The following is a 16,824-nucleotide window of genomic DNA, read 5'->3' as shown; positions in this document are numbered from 1 at the left end:
GTTTGGCTGCCATCTTGGATTTCGAAAATCTAAATCACTCTAGTGTTGGGGTGTAAGCTCAATAATCAAAAATAGGACATATTCACTGTTTCACTATGCAAACTTCATCAAATCATCTCAGTATTCTGTTTAGTGCCAGTTATTAGTTATAAAGTTAGTTACAAACAAAAATTTGCGTGTGTTTTTGTTTGAACAGTAAAACAATATTTAAAAGCAGATCTAACCGACAAAGAAAAGGCCTATTTTCATCAGTTAGTCGGATGTGCCACCAGTTTGAAAATTTCGTTTAGTTCTGACTCGAAAAGCCACATCGAGCATGGCCAGCAAGCTTTAAACGATCCTCTGGGTAAGAAATTTGCGGTTTACTTCATGACGCGGAGTGGTTTTGCTGGAGCCCGATAGATCGTTCAATAAGCAGAAATTTGTTAGCATTGTAAAGGATGGATACAATGGCATAATTTCTATGGTTGACACGTGCGACGACAGTAAGATTAAGTCAATTGAGGATAGATTTGTTGGTCGTTACAAAGTTTTTTTTTGCGAAACATTTCATCTAGCTTAAAAATAGTTTGAGTTTTGTTTCACAGAAGCCCATACTTACCAAAAAAGAGACACAGTTTTAATTACACTAGACTGCAGTTTAATTTTGTAGATTTTTTTCAAACTTTAACTAACACCACCCAATAACTACTCACATTGATACAATGACTACCGTAAATATGTACAGCTTTTCTTCTAATAATAAACCAGTCTTCACTTTTCTCCACTCCAACGACGAACGGTTTTGGATTTTTGTGTTTATCGATCCCAATATCAATTACTCACTCACAGCCCCTTTCAAGTGTTGTGGCACATTTACAGTTAAAATTATTTACACTTTGCCAGCCAACAAACCGCGATCGATCGTATCAAATTTTGCGCACGGGGTTCAAACCATCAAATCTCCATCTCGCCACACTCGATGAGAGAGAGAGAGCTGTAAATTGACATCCAAGCACAACAAACATTGTAACTCCCACCGCCCCGGGGGCAAGATTATGAATTTTCCACGTAAACACTTTACGACCTCGGGACTAATTAACACCACGCGATTTTTGTTTTCTTTTCTTCCTTTTTCCAGCGAGAATCGCAATAAATTTCCGTTACTTCTTCTTGCCAGTGCACGCACTCGTGGGGAGGGAAAGTGAATAAATTTTACCCTTTTGCACGAGGATGGGCCAGGAAGGAAAAAAAGGGAAAAGTCAAATGCAACCAGTATCGTTTTCCAGCAGCAGGGTGCCCACGCCGCGGAAAATCCCACCAGCGATTGTGGTGGGAATGAACGGAAAATGGCAACGCACGAGTGAAGGTGGTTTTCAGTGAATAATGCAGAATGCGCGGTGTGTCGAATGTTGATGTTTATGAGGAAAAAACGGGGTTTTGGGGAAAAAACATTGTCATCACATTTCCGTGCAAATGTGCAAATGTGAAAAAAGTGAAAATAATAATATTTAAAAATTGAATTAGTTATTTTTACATTCTTTGAAATGTGAGCGCTCTTTGAACATATTTCAGATTGTAAGATTTTCATAATCATGTTTCTGTTGGTTTATATCTTGCAAACATGAAAGTTTCTTTGAAAAAGAAAAAAATTAAACCAGTTTTCAGTTACCTTTTGCATTCTTGTAAACATAAGCAGATCTTCAAACATAATTCGAAAAAGAATAAAGAATTCACAAATCTCTTTACAGTAAAATGAATGATGGTAATATTACATCTAGTGACAGGTTTTGTGTCAAAAAATGGGTAATTTTATCACTAGCGTGCCCAGCTCTTTGAGGAAAGTGAAGCAATAAGATTGACGTTTTTAAAATTACGTCATGAGTGGACACCTCCTGATCAAATTTAGAACAGAACAGAACAATTTAGAACCCTGTGCTCGCTGGTTAAATTTTAATAATTTTCTTTTTAAATTTACATTTATACATTATTTAAAACAAGAAATACTCAAAAAGAGGTAATATTCAAACAACCAAATCCGACTTTTTTTCAGTAATTCTTTGAATTTTTTTCAATCTAGAAAACATCAGCCTTTCTTACTATGTTTTACGTCACGAAAAATAAAATACACATTTTTTTATGTAGCTTTTTGAATTATTTCAATCACTTAAAAGTAGTTTATGCAACAAGTTGCAAAAAAAAGGATTTTTTCAGCACGAGTCGTACATTTATCCAACGAGGTTCACCGAGTTGGATAAATACGAAGAGTGCTGAAAAAAACAAGTTTCGCAACGAGTTCCATACAACATTTTTGCAATTCCAAAAAACACACACTGAGTGAAATTTTATGTCAAATTTTCATGTATTTTGTCAATAAATTGTTTAAATCAAAAAAGTGTTACTTTTCGAAACAAATTTTGAGTGCTGAAAAGTAGAACTTTTCAGCATTTATTTTGAAAATTGTTGCTTTTCGATTCTGTTATTTTTGGTACAAAAAAGTAGGCTATTTCGTCGTTCAACAATGACAGGAAAAGTAAGTAGTTTCACGACGGAATTGTAAAAAAAAAACATTTCAAACTTATTGGAATACCCTGTTAACCATATTTATGCCGTTTTGATTGAATTTCACAATTGTAATTGTAATGTTATTTGGCTAGAATACCCATTCACAATTCAAAAATGGGTGTCGAACAAAGTGCTTTTTTTCTGGATTTGCATAACTTTTATTTTGTGCAACTGTTACGCAAACAAAACTGAAATCCTAATAAGCTTATACTTGGGTGTCAGAAGAAGTGAGCTTTTGTAGAAATTTTGACAATAAAAAGGTGGGATAAAATACTCTAATTTTCATTTAAAAAAAAAAAAAAAAAACAAACAAAAAGCTCAAGTTTTTATAAAGCCATTCACATTTTTGATCTTTTGTTTTATAAAAAAAAAATCAATGGCAAAGCAATCATTATTTCTTAAAAATAGTTATATTATTGTAAAACTTGTGAAACAAACCGTACACTTTTGTTTTATAATACATTGCATAACTTAACAATGTAACAATAAAGCTTTTTAAAAATAATGTTACCAAGATTGGAATAAGACTTCAAAAAAAGAGATGGCTAACTTTTCAGGAAAATTTGATAGTAAAATTACACAGCAAAAAATCCGATGGTAAAATCGCATGCAAAAGCATGCACATCACCTTCGTCAAAATAAACACTTAATATTACACATTGCATGTACAATTTTTGCAAACACAAAAAAAAAGTTGCAACCGACGGGAGTCAAACCCAGCACCATCAGTAAGGACTGGCGCCTTAGCCCACTCGGCCGTCAGACCGATGGAAAGCTGTAAGGATAAACGCATATATGAGCTTGACATTTCGGTCAAGTAGGTTTCCCATACTGATGGGCTACTTATTTCAGAGTGTAATATTACACAGAATTTCATAAAATAATGCAACATTTATTTTACACCCAGGCCTTTTACACGCAGCTGGATTACTACTTTATTTGCTGTGTACTTAATAATGTTTCAAAAACGGCTTATCACATCCCAAGGGGTAATGAATTTCCAATGCATCTTCTTAAACTTGAATTTTACTAAAGTACTGTTCAGTTTTGGCTGCCGATACAAAAAACGAAGTTTTTTTTGCCAAACCTGTTAAGTTTTTTTTCTCGGAAAAGTTGTCTTTAAAGTAAAATTTTCAAATATGGACAGCTTTTTTAGAGTCGAGTTGAAAAAAAAATGTTTCAGCGATTTTAATTTTGGTTCAAACATAATCTTTTGATGTTTGCCCAATTTTGAGGAATTTTGTTTCCAATTTTGAAAATTCTAAACTCAAAATTTGAAGCAAATATCGGATAAACTAAAATTTATATCCTTTTAAAATCAAAATATGGGAAAAAGAAATTCGTTATCCATGAATTAAAATACTATTTTAAAAAGCGTCGCAATTTAACAAAAGTGAAGCAGGTTTTTGGCATCACAAGCTTCTTTTTTTACTTTTTAAGTTTCCTCAAATGTTTAAATTAATAAATTTTTGTTCAAAATTGTCTAAACAATCTTTTAAATAATAATGATTTTTGTTTAAACTAGGCCTATATAAACCATTTTTGTGTAGATGGAGCCAACAGTAGTCGAAAATAACATTTGAGAAGGGCGTAAGGTTTTTAAATATTTTTGTATTTTGCAATTTAAAAATTACTGTATCTCGAAACCGTTGCGACGTATCAAAAAGTGGCCAAAGACAAACTTGTAGGAAAATGGACGGGCTTTCTGAAAAAAAATACACTGAAACAAAAATACACGCCTCTTCTATGAGATTTTTTGATTTTTATGTTTAAAAGTAAAATTTGAAGGTGATGTCACGATTTTTTTCGCTCAAATTTTTTGAGGAAATAGCCTAACATGTTACAAAAAGACTCACGAAAAATGCAGGATGGTATGTCTCTCCTAAAAAAATATAAAAATCATTTACTAAAACTGTTTTTTTAATGGTCTCAACGTCAAAACTTTCAAAAACCAATAGTGGGAATCGATTCCCCAGACAATTTTACATAAAAGTCTCCATATGGATCATTGTCCTAAGTCCAATCCTTGGGAAGGTACAGCGGTTTTAAAAATAAAAATGATGAAAAAACTGGTTTCTTGGTGGTTTTTGGCAAATTCTATGTAACAGACTTGGTTTTTTAGTCTCGTAAATATTTTTACCGGAAAGCTCGTCCAATATCCCATGAGTTTGTCACCTTGAAACTTGTTAAACTTAGAAGTGGCGTGCATTTTTGTTTCAGTGTATTTTTTTTCAGAAAGCCCGTCTACAAGGTTGTCTTTGACCACTTTTTGATACGATGCAACGGCTTCGAGATACAGTAATTTTTAAATTGCAAAAAACAAAAATATTTAAAAACCTTACGCCCTTTTCAAATGTTATTTTCGAGTACTATTGGCTCCATCTACACAAAAATGGTTTATATAGGCCCAGGATAACATGTCTACAAAGTTTCATTGAAATCGGAGAGGGTCGGGAACAAAAGTACCAGAAAAAAATCCTGATTTGAGCTGGAATTGCTCTTACTCTTTGTTCAAAATTTAGGAAAAAATTCTTTATTTTATTAATTTTAGAGGCTGGTTCACTTAGTAGGGGAAATATACCCATTTTAATCACACTAAGCCGTTCGACCAATTCTCATCACTTTTGCCGTTTCTGCTATTAAATCAACATTTTCAGATGTTTCAACAATGGAGAGTTGCTTGCTCACTTTTATTTGAGCTATTTATTACTTTGGAACAGTCAAAAACACTTTATATAAGCTGTAATTCATGATCAAAGTGCTGATAGGCCGATAATAGAAATAGGCTGAGAAAGGGTATAGTTCCCCTATTTCAAAAATTGGTAACATCAGCTGATAATTTATTTGCATTGATTTTTAAATGTAGGGGAAAGTGGTGAGGCTTGATCCCCTTTTTTTGTATCGCACATAACTCTGTCAATTTCTCACAAAACTATGAACTTTTTGCATGAATTGAAAGCTTAAACATTCAACTATGTTTGGCTGATAAGGGTATTTCATCAGTAAACTCTTCGAATCATGCCAAGTGTTTTAAAAAAACTATTTTAATTCGGCATTTTCAAAATGTTGGGGGTAATTTGATCCCCCATTCAACATTTTTTAGAAATCTTTAGCAAAATGTTTTTTACTCATCCAAACTGTTAATTTTCTAAAAGTTACAGCAAATTCACATTAGGGAGCGTTCTTTTATTACGTAACGCAGTAGGGGGGAGGGGGGTCGGAGGCCGTGTTACGCTCCATACAAAATTTTTAAAATTTGTATGGAAATTTTGTTACGAGGGGGGGGGGGAGGGGGTCTAAAAGTCCGATTTTCCGCGTTACGTAATAAAAGAACGCTCCCTTAAACCTTTACGTTTGTGTTTAAAATATAACAAGTTTAGCATGCAAAATATTTAAAAACTTAAAATTTTCTTTTTTAGACCAAAATTGAGCATGTTTACAAAAGCTGGTAATTTTTGTTTACAGAACTTTTGAAAAATGGTTCAAAATGCAGTAAGTTATGTACAACTATACTAAAGAAAACTATGTACGAAAACCTAGCCCAATTATTTAATCTTGAGGCTGATTCCAGTGATACTTATCAAAACAAAGAAAAAAGATCTCTTGGAAGTTTTTTGCAGCACTTTTTAGAAATATGTCTGTAACTCAATCTAAACATTTTTTAATTTTTTCTTTGTTTTCTATAATGAGTTTTAGTCAATTTCGCACAACTTTCTAGAACAAAGCTAATTGTTTTACCCACATGCTCACGAGATACAGGCTTGGGATCAAGTGTCCCCGGGGATCAAGTCTCCCCACTCTCCCCTATTTCTTTTGCACATTAAAACATTATGGAAACGTGAAACTTATCAATCACAATTTCGATTATCTGTATTTTTGTAAGCTATTAAGTCTATTAGATGCTCTATAACTGTTTCATAAAAAATATTTAAGCTGTTCAATTTTTCGCAAATTTGAACAAAAAAGATCAATTCTGAAAAACAAATTTAAGAAATCTTGACACACATTTTCCTAATCTTTCAAACAGATCTGTTTTTTGGTAATAAAGCTGTTGCAAATTTTTTTTTGAAGTTTTTGTCCCTCTACTTTTACCAAAGTCGAGGGTGATTCAAATAAAAAAAAAGTACAAAGGTTTAAATAACGTGCAATGGTTTCAACATTTGAATGAAAAAATGTTTTAAATGCACTATAAACTGGTCCAATTGTTTTGCAATCAACTGCTTGCTGAAACTTTTAGCGGTGATCTACATTGGGATTTTATAAAAATGTTTTAAGTTGATTAGACTAATTAGACTAATTCCTTAAAAAATGCCCCCGGATTTTTAGATCAATCCCGAAGGGGGACATAAACTTTGAAATATATTTGTAGCGGCCTAAAACATTTTAAACAACCAAAATAGGAATATTTAAAATTTTCTAAACAATTTTTCTGATTTAAGAGCATTTTAACCCTTGTATTGTTTTTTTTTTTTTTGCTCTAAACAACAACACTCGTTTCACTTTCCCAAAACAACAACTGGGCCGCCATTCATAGCTTTAATTTTCCTCGCTATCGCGCTGTTTTCTTCTCTTTTGTTGTTTTTTCCTTCTTCACCAAGGAAAAACTGGTGGCTGCCACTCGTAAATCACTCCAGCCAAGAAAACGCTTAATTTTTCCCACCAAATACACACACGCCCAGCTTCCTCAGGCTGGTGGTTTTCCACTTTCCCACTTTTTTACTTTTTCTCACTTCCTCGCAAACGCTACCCAGATCACTTTCAACAATCGCGGCCGTAATGAGATTTTCCTCTCGCCACACAGAGCAAACGCCGCGCCGTCACGAGGTCGGTGAAAAATCCCCGCGCGACGTTGATAAGCTGCTGGCTGGTCGACACACTTTTCCGGCCGGGGGAATTACTGGGAAAATTTAACGTTGACGAAAACTTTTCGCGACACTAAAATGTCAATCTTGAATTGATGAGGCAAACCGTCACGAGACAAGTTGGGAAATTAAAGATCAACTTCTTCCCTCCCAGAATCAGCAAAAAAAAAAATCGAGAAAAAAAACTTGCCAACTGGTCCCCACCTACAAAACTTAGGCGGGAGTGGGGTGGGCCAAGAAGGTTTATGGCGGGGGGAAGGTCGATAGTACACGGAACACCGATACGAAAACGTCTGATCTGGCCAACGGTTGACGACGGAATGACGAGAGAGCAACCGCGTGTCCTAGCCGTGGTTCTGGGTTGGCACACTTTTTCCGGATCGGAATCTAGCTTTGGACGCGGGAGCTTTGGGAATCTTCGTTTGCCGAGAGAGAACATAATAGAAGGGAGAGAGAGAGAGACGAAAAGTGCGACCCCGCAAGGACATCCACCCGCTTCCACGAAGGACATTGACTGGTTGAGGGTGTAACTACTTCCATGTCGCGAAACAGGTTTGTGACATTCATGGGTGGAGCGATGCAACGTTGCGTTTGTTGCAAGAGGTTTGTTGATAAAGTTTTGGTTACATTGGAGAAAAAATCAACAACATTTTTGCTATTTTTCTGATACTGATACTGAAAGAAAAAAACACTCCACTTTTATGAGATTTTTTTGAATATTATGTTTAAAAATCAAATGTGAAGGTGAGCCCACGATTTTTTTTTTCGTTCAATTTTTTTGTGAGAATACCTTAAGGTGTTACAAAAAGACTCACGAAAAATGCAAGATGGAGCAACTCACCTAAAAAAAAATCAAAAATCATTTACTGAAACTGATTTTTAAGTGCTCTAAACGTCAAAATTTTCAAAACCCGAACACGGGAATCGATTCTCCAGACAATTTTGCATAAAAGTCTACATATTGACCACTGTCCTAAGTCCAATCCTTGTGAAGTTACTACGGACAAAAATGCCTTCATGATGGTTTTGGTCAATTTCGTTATGTAAAACTTGATTTTTCAGGCTCGTAAACAACGATGCCAGATTATTTCATGGGAGATCTGTATTTTCTTAAAAATAAATCTGTATTTTATCTGTATCATGTCGAATTCGAAGCCATACAAGACATTTATAAAATTTTACAGCAGATTTAATCTTTTTATTTATATTAAGGCATAATTCAAATTGTAAATTGTTAAGATTTTTGTGATTTTTGGGATCGATAAATCTGTAAAATACAGATTTATCTGTACATCTGGGATGGCTGCTCGTAAATATTTTCAAAGGAAAGTTCATCAAATTTCCCATAAGATTGTCTTTGACCACATTTTAATTGGAAGTATGGGCTTACAGAATATTTTTTTCAGTTTAGTTCAGAAGATGGTAATGGTTAGCTTAAATCATAAAAAAACGAGTTATTTTGAAAAGTGGTCAAAGATAATCTTATGGGAAATTGGACGAGCTTTCCGGTAACAATATTTACGAGACGGAAAAATCATGTTTTTAATTTAGAAATTGTCAAAACCCCATTTTTTCCGCAGTAACTTCACAAGGATGATAGTCAATATGGAGTCTTTTATATAAAATTTTCTGGAGAATCGATTCCCGTGTTCGGGAATCGAAAATATTGGCGTTTAGGGCACTTTTCAAAAAAGAAGCTTGAGTAAATGATTTATGTATTTTTTTAGGTGAGTTGCTCCATCCTGCATTTCTCGTGAGTCTTTTTGTAACATCTTAGGCTATTTTCACAAAAATTTTGAATGAAAAAAAATCGTGGGCTCACCTTCAAATTTGACTTTGACTTAAAAATCAAAAAATCTCATAAAAGCTCGGAAAGCCCGAGAAATTTCCTACAAGTTTTTCTTTGACCACCTTTTGATACGATGCAACGGCTTCGAGATACAACAATATTTAATTAACGAAATATAAAAACATTTTGAACACTTACGCCCTGTTCTCAAATGTCATTATCGAGTGAGACTGGCTCAATGTACACAAAAATGGCTTCCATAACATTTCTACAAAGTTTCATTGAAATAGGAGAGGTTCGAGAAAAAAGTTCCTAAAAAAATCCTGTTTTGGGCTGGGATTGCTCTTTAACGGAATGATAACTGGTGTGAATAGGGACATATAGGGTGAATGGGGTCTTTCCAGATTATTTTTATTTGACGTTTCATCACTAAAACTTGGTTTCTGGGTTGTCTGGGTGTCCAAAGTTTTTTAGGCTCACATGAGCTTGCTGGGCAAAGGTAAAAAATATTTGAAAAAATGGAGTAACTCTATTTCAATTTATAAAATCCAAAAATAGATCTACCACTTAAAGTTTTACAAAATTACATGTTTTACTAGACATTTTTGTCATTTATTTAAATTTTAAATATTAGGGAACTACAACTCCAAATCTGAATTGCATATGTAACATCCTGGAGCAAATTTGTTAAATTTTAATAAACATTAATTGAATTGAATTAAAATATAAGTGCACAAAACTGATACTCTTCCAACAGTTTTGTTTAAAATAGCTTCCAAGCAATTGATTCAAAAATATTTAATTCAACAAAACCAACAAATCTGAAAAAGAATGGTGCGTTGCGAGTTTGAATTGATATAAAAAATACATATATTTTTGTCTCTCTACAGTTTTGAACTTTAGTAAAATTTCAACGTTTCTAAAAATATTTGATGAAAATTTTGACGAAATTTACTATTTCAAAAATCATTTTTGGATACAGAATCCCATTTTAAATCGAACCTTCTTTTTTGTTTGAAAATGTGCACAGTTTTCAAGTTATATATATTTTTTTGTAAAACTTTCAATTCTTGGAAATTTAAAAAATTAGAAAAAGCACCCGTGCAAAATATATGTTTAAAAAAGTTAGACATTTTTCTAAAATTTTCTTTTTAGACTTTGTTGATCGGACTGCTAGTTGCTCAGATCGATATTTATTTATTTATTTATTTATTGAAAAAGATTTTTTTCTCAGTGTCTTCTGATTAGCCCTTTTAATTTAACTATCATGAAAACTAATTGTTTGATTTTCAATGTAAAAAAAAATAAAAAATTAAAAATTAAAAATTTAGAAATTTTAAATTCAAGAATAACTTTTTGAAAGAACTCAAAACACATGTTTTGCAATTTTAATTATATTATTATAGTTTCCAAAATATTGTAAGTTGAAAAATCACTGACATTGACACCGAGAAAAACTATTTTTTCACAAAATGTTATCTTCAAGAGGCTATGTCTCAGCAGGGGTGCTCTTCTTTCATGAAGTATTTTTTTTGCAAAAATTGAACATTCTCCGAAAAAAAATACATATAGAAAATACTAAAAATACCAATACCAAAAAACAGAAAAGTGTTTTTGAGACAAAAAATAGGAAATGTTTGGTGTACCTTTTCCGGGAAAGTCTTAATCTTGGCCTACTACATTCCGAAGACACCAAATCGATCAAGAATTCCTTCTCAAAATAAGGATTTGTTCAATATTTTCATGTCCATTTTGAAATATCAGTCCGACAAAATTGTATGAAGCCTTGTAGTGCAAAAACTTATGATGAAAAATGGTTTCTTTTGATGCATATGCATAGACAAAAGCTCCAAAACACATTAAAAATTCTCAAAAAAAAATGGCTAAATTCTACAAACTTACTCATAAACCAAAATTACTAAACATTCCAAAAAATATACTCCAGACTCGATTATCCGAAGCCTCGATTATTCGAAATTTCGATTATGCGAACTTCGATTATCCGAAGGTTTGTATGGGACTTCGGATAATCGAATCACGAACAAAAAAAATCTTTTTTTTTTCTTTTTCATGTGAGCAGTTCTCTAGGATTTCGGTCATTCGATTTTTTTTTGTATTTTTTAATCCGACTGAAACTTTTTTGGTGCCTTCGGTATGCCCAAAGAAGCCATTTTGCATCATTAGTTTGTCCATATAATTTTCCATACAAATTCGGCAGCTGTCCATACAAAAATGATGTATGAAAATTCAAAAATCTGTATCTTTTGAAGGAATTTTTGATCGATTTGGTGTCTTCGGCAAAGTTGTAGGTATGGATACGGACTACACTGGAAAAAAATAATACACGGTAAAAAAATTTGGTGATTTTTTATTTAACTTTTTATCACTAAAACTTGATTTACAAAAAAACACTATTTTTAATTTTTTTTTATATGTTTTAGAAGGCATAAAATGCCAACTTTTCAGAAATTTCCAGGTTGTGCAAAAAATCATTGACCGAGTTATGAATTTTTAATCAATACTGATTTTTTCAAAAAATCGAAATTTTGGTCGTAAAATTTTTCAACTTCATTTTTCGATGTAAAATCAAATTTGCAATCAAAAAGTACTTTACTGAAATTTTGATAAAGTGCACCGTTTTCAAGTTATAGCCATATTTAAGTGACTTTTTGAAAATAGTCGCAGTTTTCATTTTTAAAATTAGTGCACATGTTTGCCCAGTTTTGAAAAAATATTTTTGAAAAGCTGAGAAAATTCTCTATATTTTGCTTATTTGGACTTTGTTGATACGACCTTTAGTTGCTGAGATATTGCAATGCAAAGGTTTAAAAACAGGAAAATTGATGTTTTCTAAGTTTCACCCAAACAACCCACCATTTTCTATCGTCAATATCTCAGCAACTAATGGTCCGATTTTCAATGTTAATATATGAAACATTTGTGAAATTTTCCGATCTCTTCGAAAAATATTTTTGGAATTTTCAAATCAAGACTAACATTTCACAAAGGCCAAACATTCAATATTACGCCCTTTTAAAATGTTTGTCTTGATTTGAAAATTCCAAAAATATTTTTCGAAAAGATCGGAAAATTTCACAATTGTTTCATATATTAACATTGAAAATCGGACCATTAGTTGCTGAGATATTGACGATAGAAAATGGTGGGTTGTTTGGGTGAAACTTAGAAAACATCAATTTTCCTGTTTTTAAACCTTTGCATTGCAATATCTCAGCAACTAAAGGTCGTATCAACATAGTCCGAATAAGCAAAATATAGAGAATTTTCTCAGCTTTTCAAAATATTTTTTCAAAACTGGGCAAACATGTGCACTAATTTAAAAATGAAAACTGCGACTATTTTCAAAAAGTCACTTAAATATGGCTATAACTTGAAAACGGTGCACTTTATCAAAATTTTAGTATAGTACTTTTTGATTGCAAATTTGATTTTACATCGAAAATGAAGTTGAAAAATTTTACGACCAAAATTTCGATTTTTGAAAAATCAGTATTGATTAAAAATTCATAACTCGGTCAGTGATTTTTGCACAACCTGAAATTTCTGAAAAGTTGGCATTTTATGTCTTCTAAAACATATCAAAAATAAAAAATTAAAAATAGTGTTTTTTTGTAAATCAAGTTTTAGTGATAAAAGTTAAATAAAAAATCACCAAATTTTTTTACCGTGTATTATTTTTCCAGTGTAGTCCGTATCCATACCTACAACTTTGCCGAAGACACCAAATCGATCAAAAATTCCTTCAAAAGATACAGATTTTTGAATTTTCATACATCATTTTTGTATGGACAGCTGCCGAATTTGTATGGAAAATTATATGGACAAACTAATGATGCAAAATGGCTTCTTTGGGCATACCGAAGGCACCAAAAAAGTTTCAGCCGGATTAAAAAATACAAAAATTAAAATTGAAGAAAAAAGACCGATTTCGTAGAGAATTGCTCATGTTTTAACCCTTTCAGGCCTGATGGGTCATATATGACCCATACCGAAATTCGGTTGTATAAAATCACACAGTGCTCAAAACATATAACATTGTTCAGCAAAGTTGTAATTTATGAGTTTCTCTACCTAGGAAAAAATGTTTGAGTGGTTGTTAATGGCCTTTTTGACGACCTAGAACATCCTGAAAACCTGAAATTTGGAAACTTCAGAAAATGTTGAAGATAATTCAGGTTTACAACGATTTTTCAAGGCAAATGAAGTTTAGTAATTACCAGTCACATCCTCACGACCATTTGGGACCACTTCGATCCCTTTGGATCACTTTTGGGATGTTCTGGGTCCTCCAAAGTGTCCTAGAATACAGATCTTGGAGTCTACCGCCGTAACAACACGATTCTACCAAGTTTCCGATTATGGTTCATTTTCAGTGATGTCCCTGGGACCCTTTGGCAACACTATGAGCTATGTGGATCACTTTTGGGATGATCTGGGTCCTCCAAAGTGTCCTGGAATACAGATCTTGGAGTCTACCGCCGTAACAACACGATTCTACCAAGTTTCCGATTATGGTTCATATTCAGTGATGTTCCTGGGACCCTTTGGCAACACCATGAGCTATGTGGATCACTTTTGGGATGTTCTGGGTCCTCCAAAGTGTCCTGGAATATAGATCTTGGAGTCTACCGCCGTAACAACACGATTCTACCAAGATTCCGATTATGGTTCATATTCAGTGATGTCCCTGGGACCCTTTGGCAACACTATGAGCTATGTGGATCACTTTTGGGATGTTCTGGGTCCTCCAAAGTGTCCTGGAATATAGATGTTGGAGTCTACCGCCGTAACAACACGATTCTACCAAGATTCCGATTATGGTTCATATTCAGTGATGTCCCTGGGACCCTTTGGCAACAGTATGAGCTATGTGGATCACTTTTGGGATGTTCTGGGTCCTCCAAAGTGTCCTGGAATACAGATCTTGGAGTCTACCGCCGTAACAACAAGATTCTACCAAGTTATGGTTCATATTCAGTGATGTCCGTGGGACTCTTTGGCAACACTATGAGCTATGTGGATCACTTTAGGGATATTCTGGGTCCTCCAAAGTGTCCTGGAATACAGATCTTGGAGTCTACCGCCGTAACAACACGATTCTACCAAGTTTCCGATCATGGTTCATATGCAGTGATGTCCCTGGGACCCTTTGGCAACACTATGAGCTATGTGGATCACTTTTGGGATGGTCTGGGTCATCCAAAATATCCAGGAATACAGATCTTGGATTTTCCCACCGTAACAACATGATTCTACCAAGTTTCCGATTATGGTTCATATTCAGTGATATCCCTGAGACCCTTTGACGTACACGAGAAACCAATCCGCGAACGTGGAGATAAGTGAGATTGAGGGGAAACCTCGTATATTTTTGACCCATATATAGTTCGATACCGATCATATAGCCCAATTTTCAGCTCGAATTTTGCCTGAGACTATGTTAGCGAGAAGAAAGTTGCAGTTGAGGCATTTCTCCGTGTATTGCCACAGAGTTTTTCAATGCTCAGATTCAGCCGCCCACAGATCGTTCGAGAGATTGAATGTGTTGGGTTTTGGGAGGTTTATGACTTGAACAAATCCAACTAACGCTGCAGTTAAAATCCTCCCTCGACCGCCACCTACCCCTTTTGCCTCGACAAATGGGATTCAAGCCATCCTTTCGCTTACAAAGCGAAACCCGCCAGGAGCTGGCACCCTTTAGCATTACTAGACTCCAAGATCTGTATTCCAGGACATTTTGGAGGACCCAGAACATCCCAAAAGTGATCCACATAGCTCATAGTGTTTTCAATGGGTCCCAGGGACATCACTGAATATGAACCATAATTGGAAACTTGGTAGAATCGTGTTGTTACGGAGGTATACTCCAAGATCTGTATTCCAGGACACTTTGGAGGACCCAGACCATCCCAAAAGTGATCCACATAGCTCATAGTGTTGCCAAAGGGTCTCAGGGACATCACTGAATATGAACCATAATCGGAAACTTGGTAGAATCGTGTTGTTACGGCGGTAGACTCCATGATCTGTATTCCAGGACACTTTGGAGGACCCAGACCATCCCAAAAGTGATCCACATAGCTCATAGTGTTGCCAAAGGGTCCCAGGGACATCACTGAATATGAACCATGATCGGAAACTTGGTAGAATCGTGTTGTTACGGCGGTAGACTCCAAGATCTGTATTCCAGGACACTTTGGAGGACCCAGAACATCCCAAAAGTGATCCACATAGCTCATAGTGTTGCCAAAGGGTCCCAGAGACATCACTGAATATGAACCATAATCGGAAACTTGGTAGAATCATGTTGTTACGGTGAGAAAATCCAAGATCTGTATTCCTGGATATTTTGGAGGACCCAGACCATCCCAAAAGTGATCCACATAGCTCATAGTGTTGCCAAAGGGTCCCAGGGACATCACTGCATATGAACCATGATCGGAAACTTGGTAGAATCGTGTTGTTACGGCGGTAGACTCCAAGATCTGTATTCCAGGACACTTTGGAGGACCCAGAACATCCCAAAAGTGATCCACATAGCTCCGAGTTTTGCCAAAGGGTCCCAGGGACATCACTGAATACGAACCATAATCGGAAACTTGGTAGAATCGTGTTGTTACGGCGGTAGACTCCAAGATCTGTATTCCAGGACACTTTGGAGGACCCAGAACATCCCAAAAGTGATCCACATAGCTCATAGTGTTGCCAAAGGGTTCCAAGGACATCACTGAATATGAACCATAATCGGAATCTTGGTAGAATCGTGTTGTTACGGCGGTAGACTCCAACATCTATATTCCAGGACACTTTGGAGGACCCAGAACATCCCAAAAGTGATCCACATAGCTCATATTGTTGCCAAAGGGTCCCAGGGACATCACTGAATATGAACCATAATCGGAATCTTGGTAGAATCGTGTTGTTACGGCGGTAGACTCCAAGATCTATATTCCAGGACACTTTGGAGGACCCAGAACATCCCAAAAGTGATCCACATAGCTCATATTGTTGCCAAAGGGTCCCAGGGACATCACTGAATATGAACCATAATCGGAATCTTGGTAGAATCGTGTTGTTACGGCGGTAGACTCCAAGATCTATATTCCAGGACACTTTGGAGGACCCAGAACGTCCAATAATGAAATGTAACTTTTTTTTTTGCCTGTTTCTGTTTACTCATGGAAAAAATGAACTACTGGTACCAAAATTGTAGATTAACACAGCTCAGAAAAATTCAGGCCTGAAAGGGTTAAACATCAAATTCGAGTTCTGCGACCCCATTTTAGTCAAATTTGAATAGTTGATTGCTTATTAAATAATAAAATTCATTTTTTCAATATTGCGTCACCGCCGTATTGGCCGCCATCTTGGATTAAAAAAAATGTAAATTACTTTAGCGTAGTATAGGGGTCATACTTAAGCTCGACAATCAAAAATAAGACAGCGAATTTTTTTTCTTAATTCGATTATCCGAAGTGAAATTTTTCCGAGGCCTTCGGATAATAGAGTCTGGACTGTACTCTTAAGATCAAGCTCAAGATATATCTTGTGTACACGATGCTTGATTCGAAATTTTTTATATAGTTAAAAAGGCACAAAAACCCGCAT

General features: G+C 34.8%; 1 protein-coding gene across 1 annotated transcript in view; it reads right to left on the bottom strand.

Moving 5' to 3' along the window:
* LOC6051098 (ankyrin-3) overlaps positions 1-7,727 on the bottom strand; it is a 91,039-nt gene extending 83,312 nt beyond the window's left edge. The window contains exons 1-2 of the mRNA XM_038259592.1: positions 7,611-7,727; positions 602-976 (exon numbers count right to left, since the gene is read on the bottom strand). The gene's annotated coding sequence lies outside the window, so the exon portion shown is untranslated. The remainder of the gene's footprint in view (positions 1-601; positions 977-7,610) is intronic.
* Positions 7,728-16,824: the final 9,097 nt, after the last annotated feature.

This window comes from Culex quinquefasciatus, chromosome 3 (assembly GCF_015732765.1).
Source record: "Culex quinquefasciatus strain JHB chromosome 3, VPISU_Cqui_1.0_pri_paternal, whole genome shotgun sequence".
NCBI lineage: Eukaryota > Metazoa > Arthropoda > Insecta > Diptera > Culicidae > Culex > Culex quinquefasciatus.
Note: the sequence above shows the minus strand (reverse complement) of the source record. Positions and strands in the feature narration are given on the sequence as shown.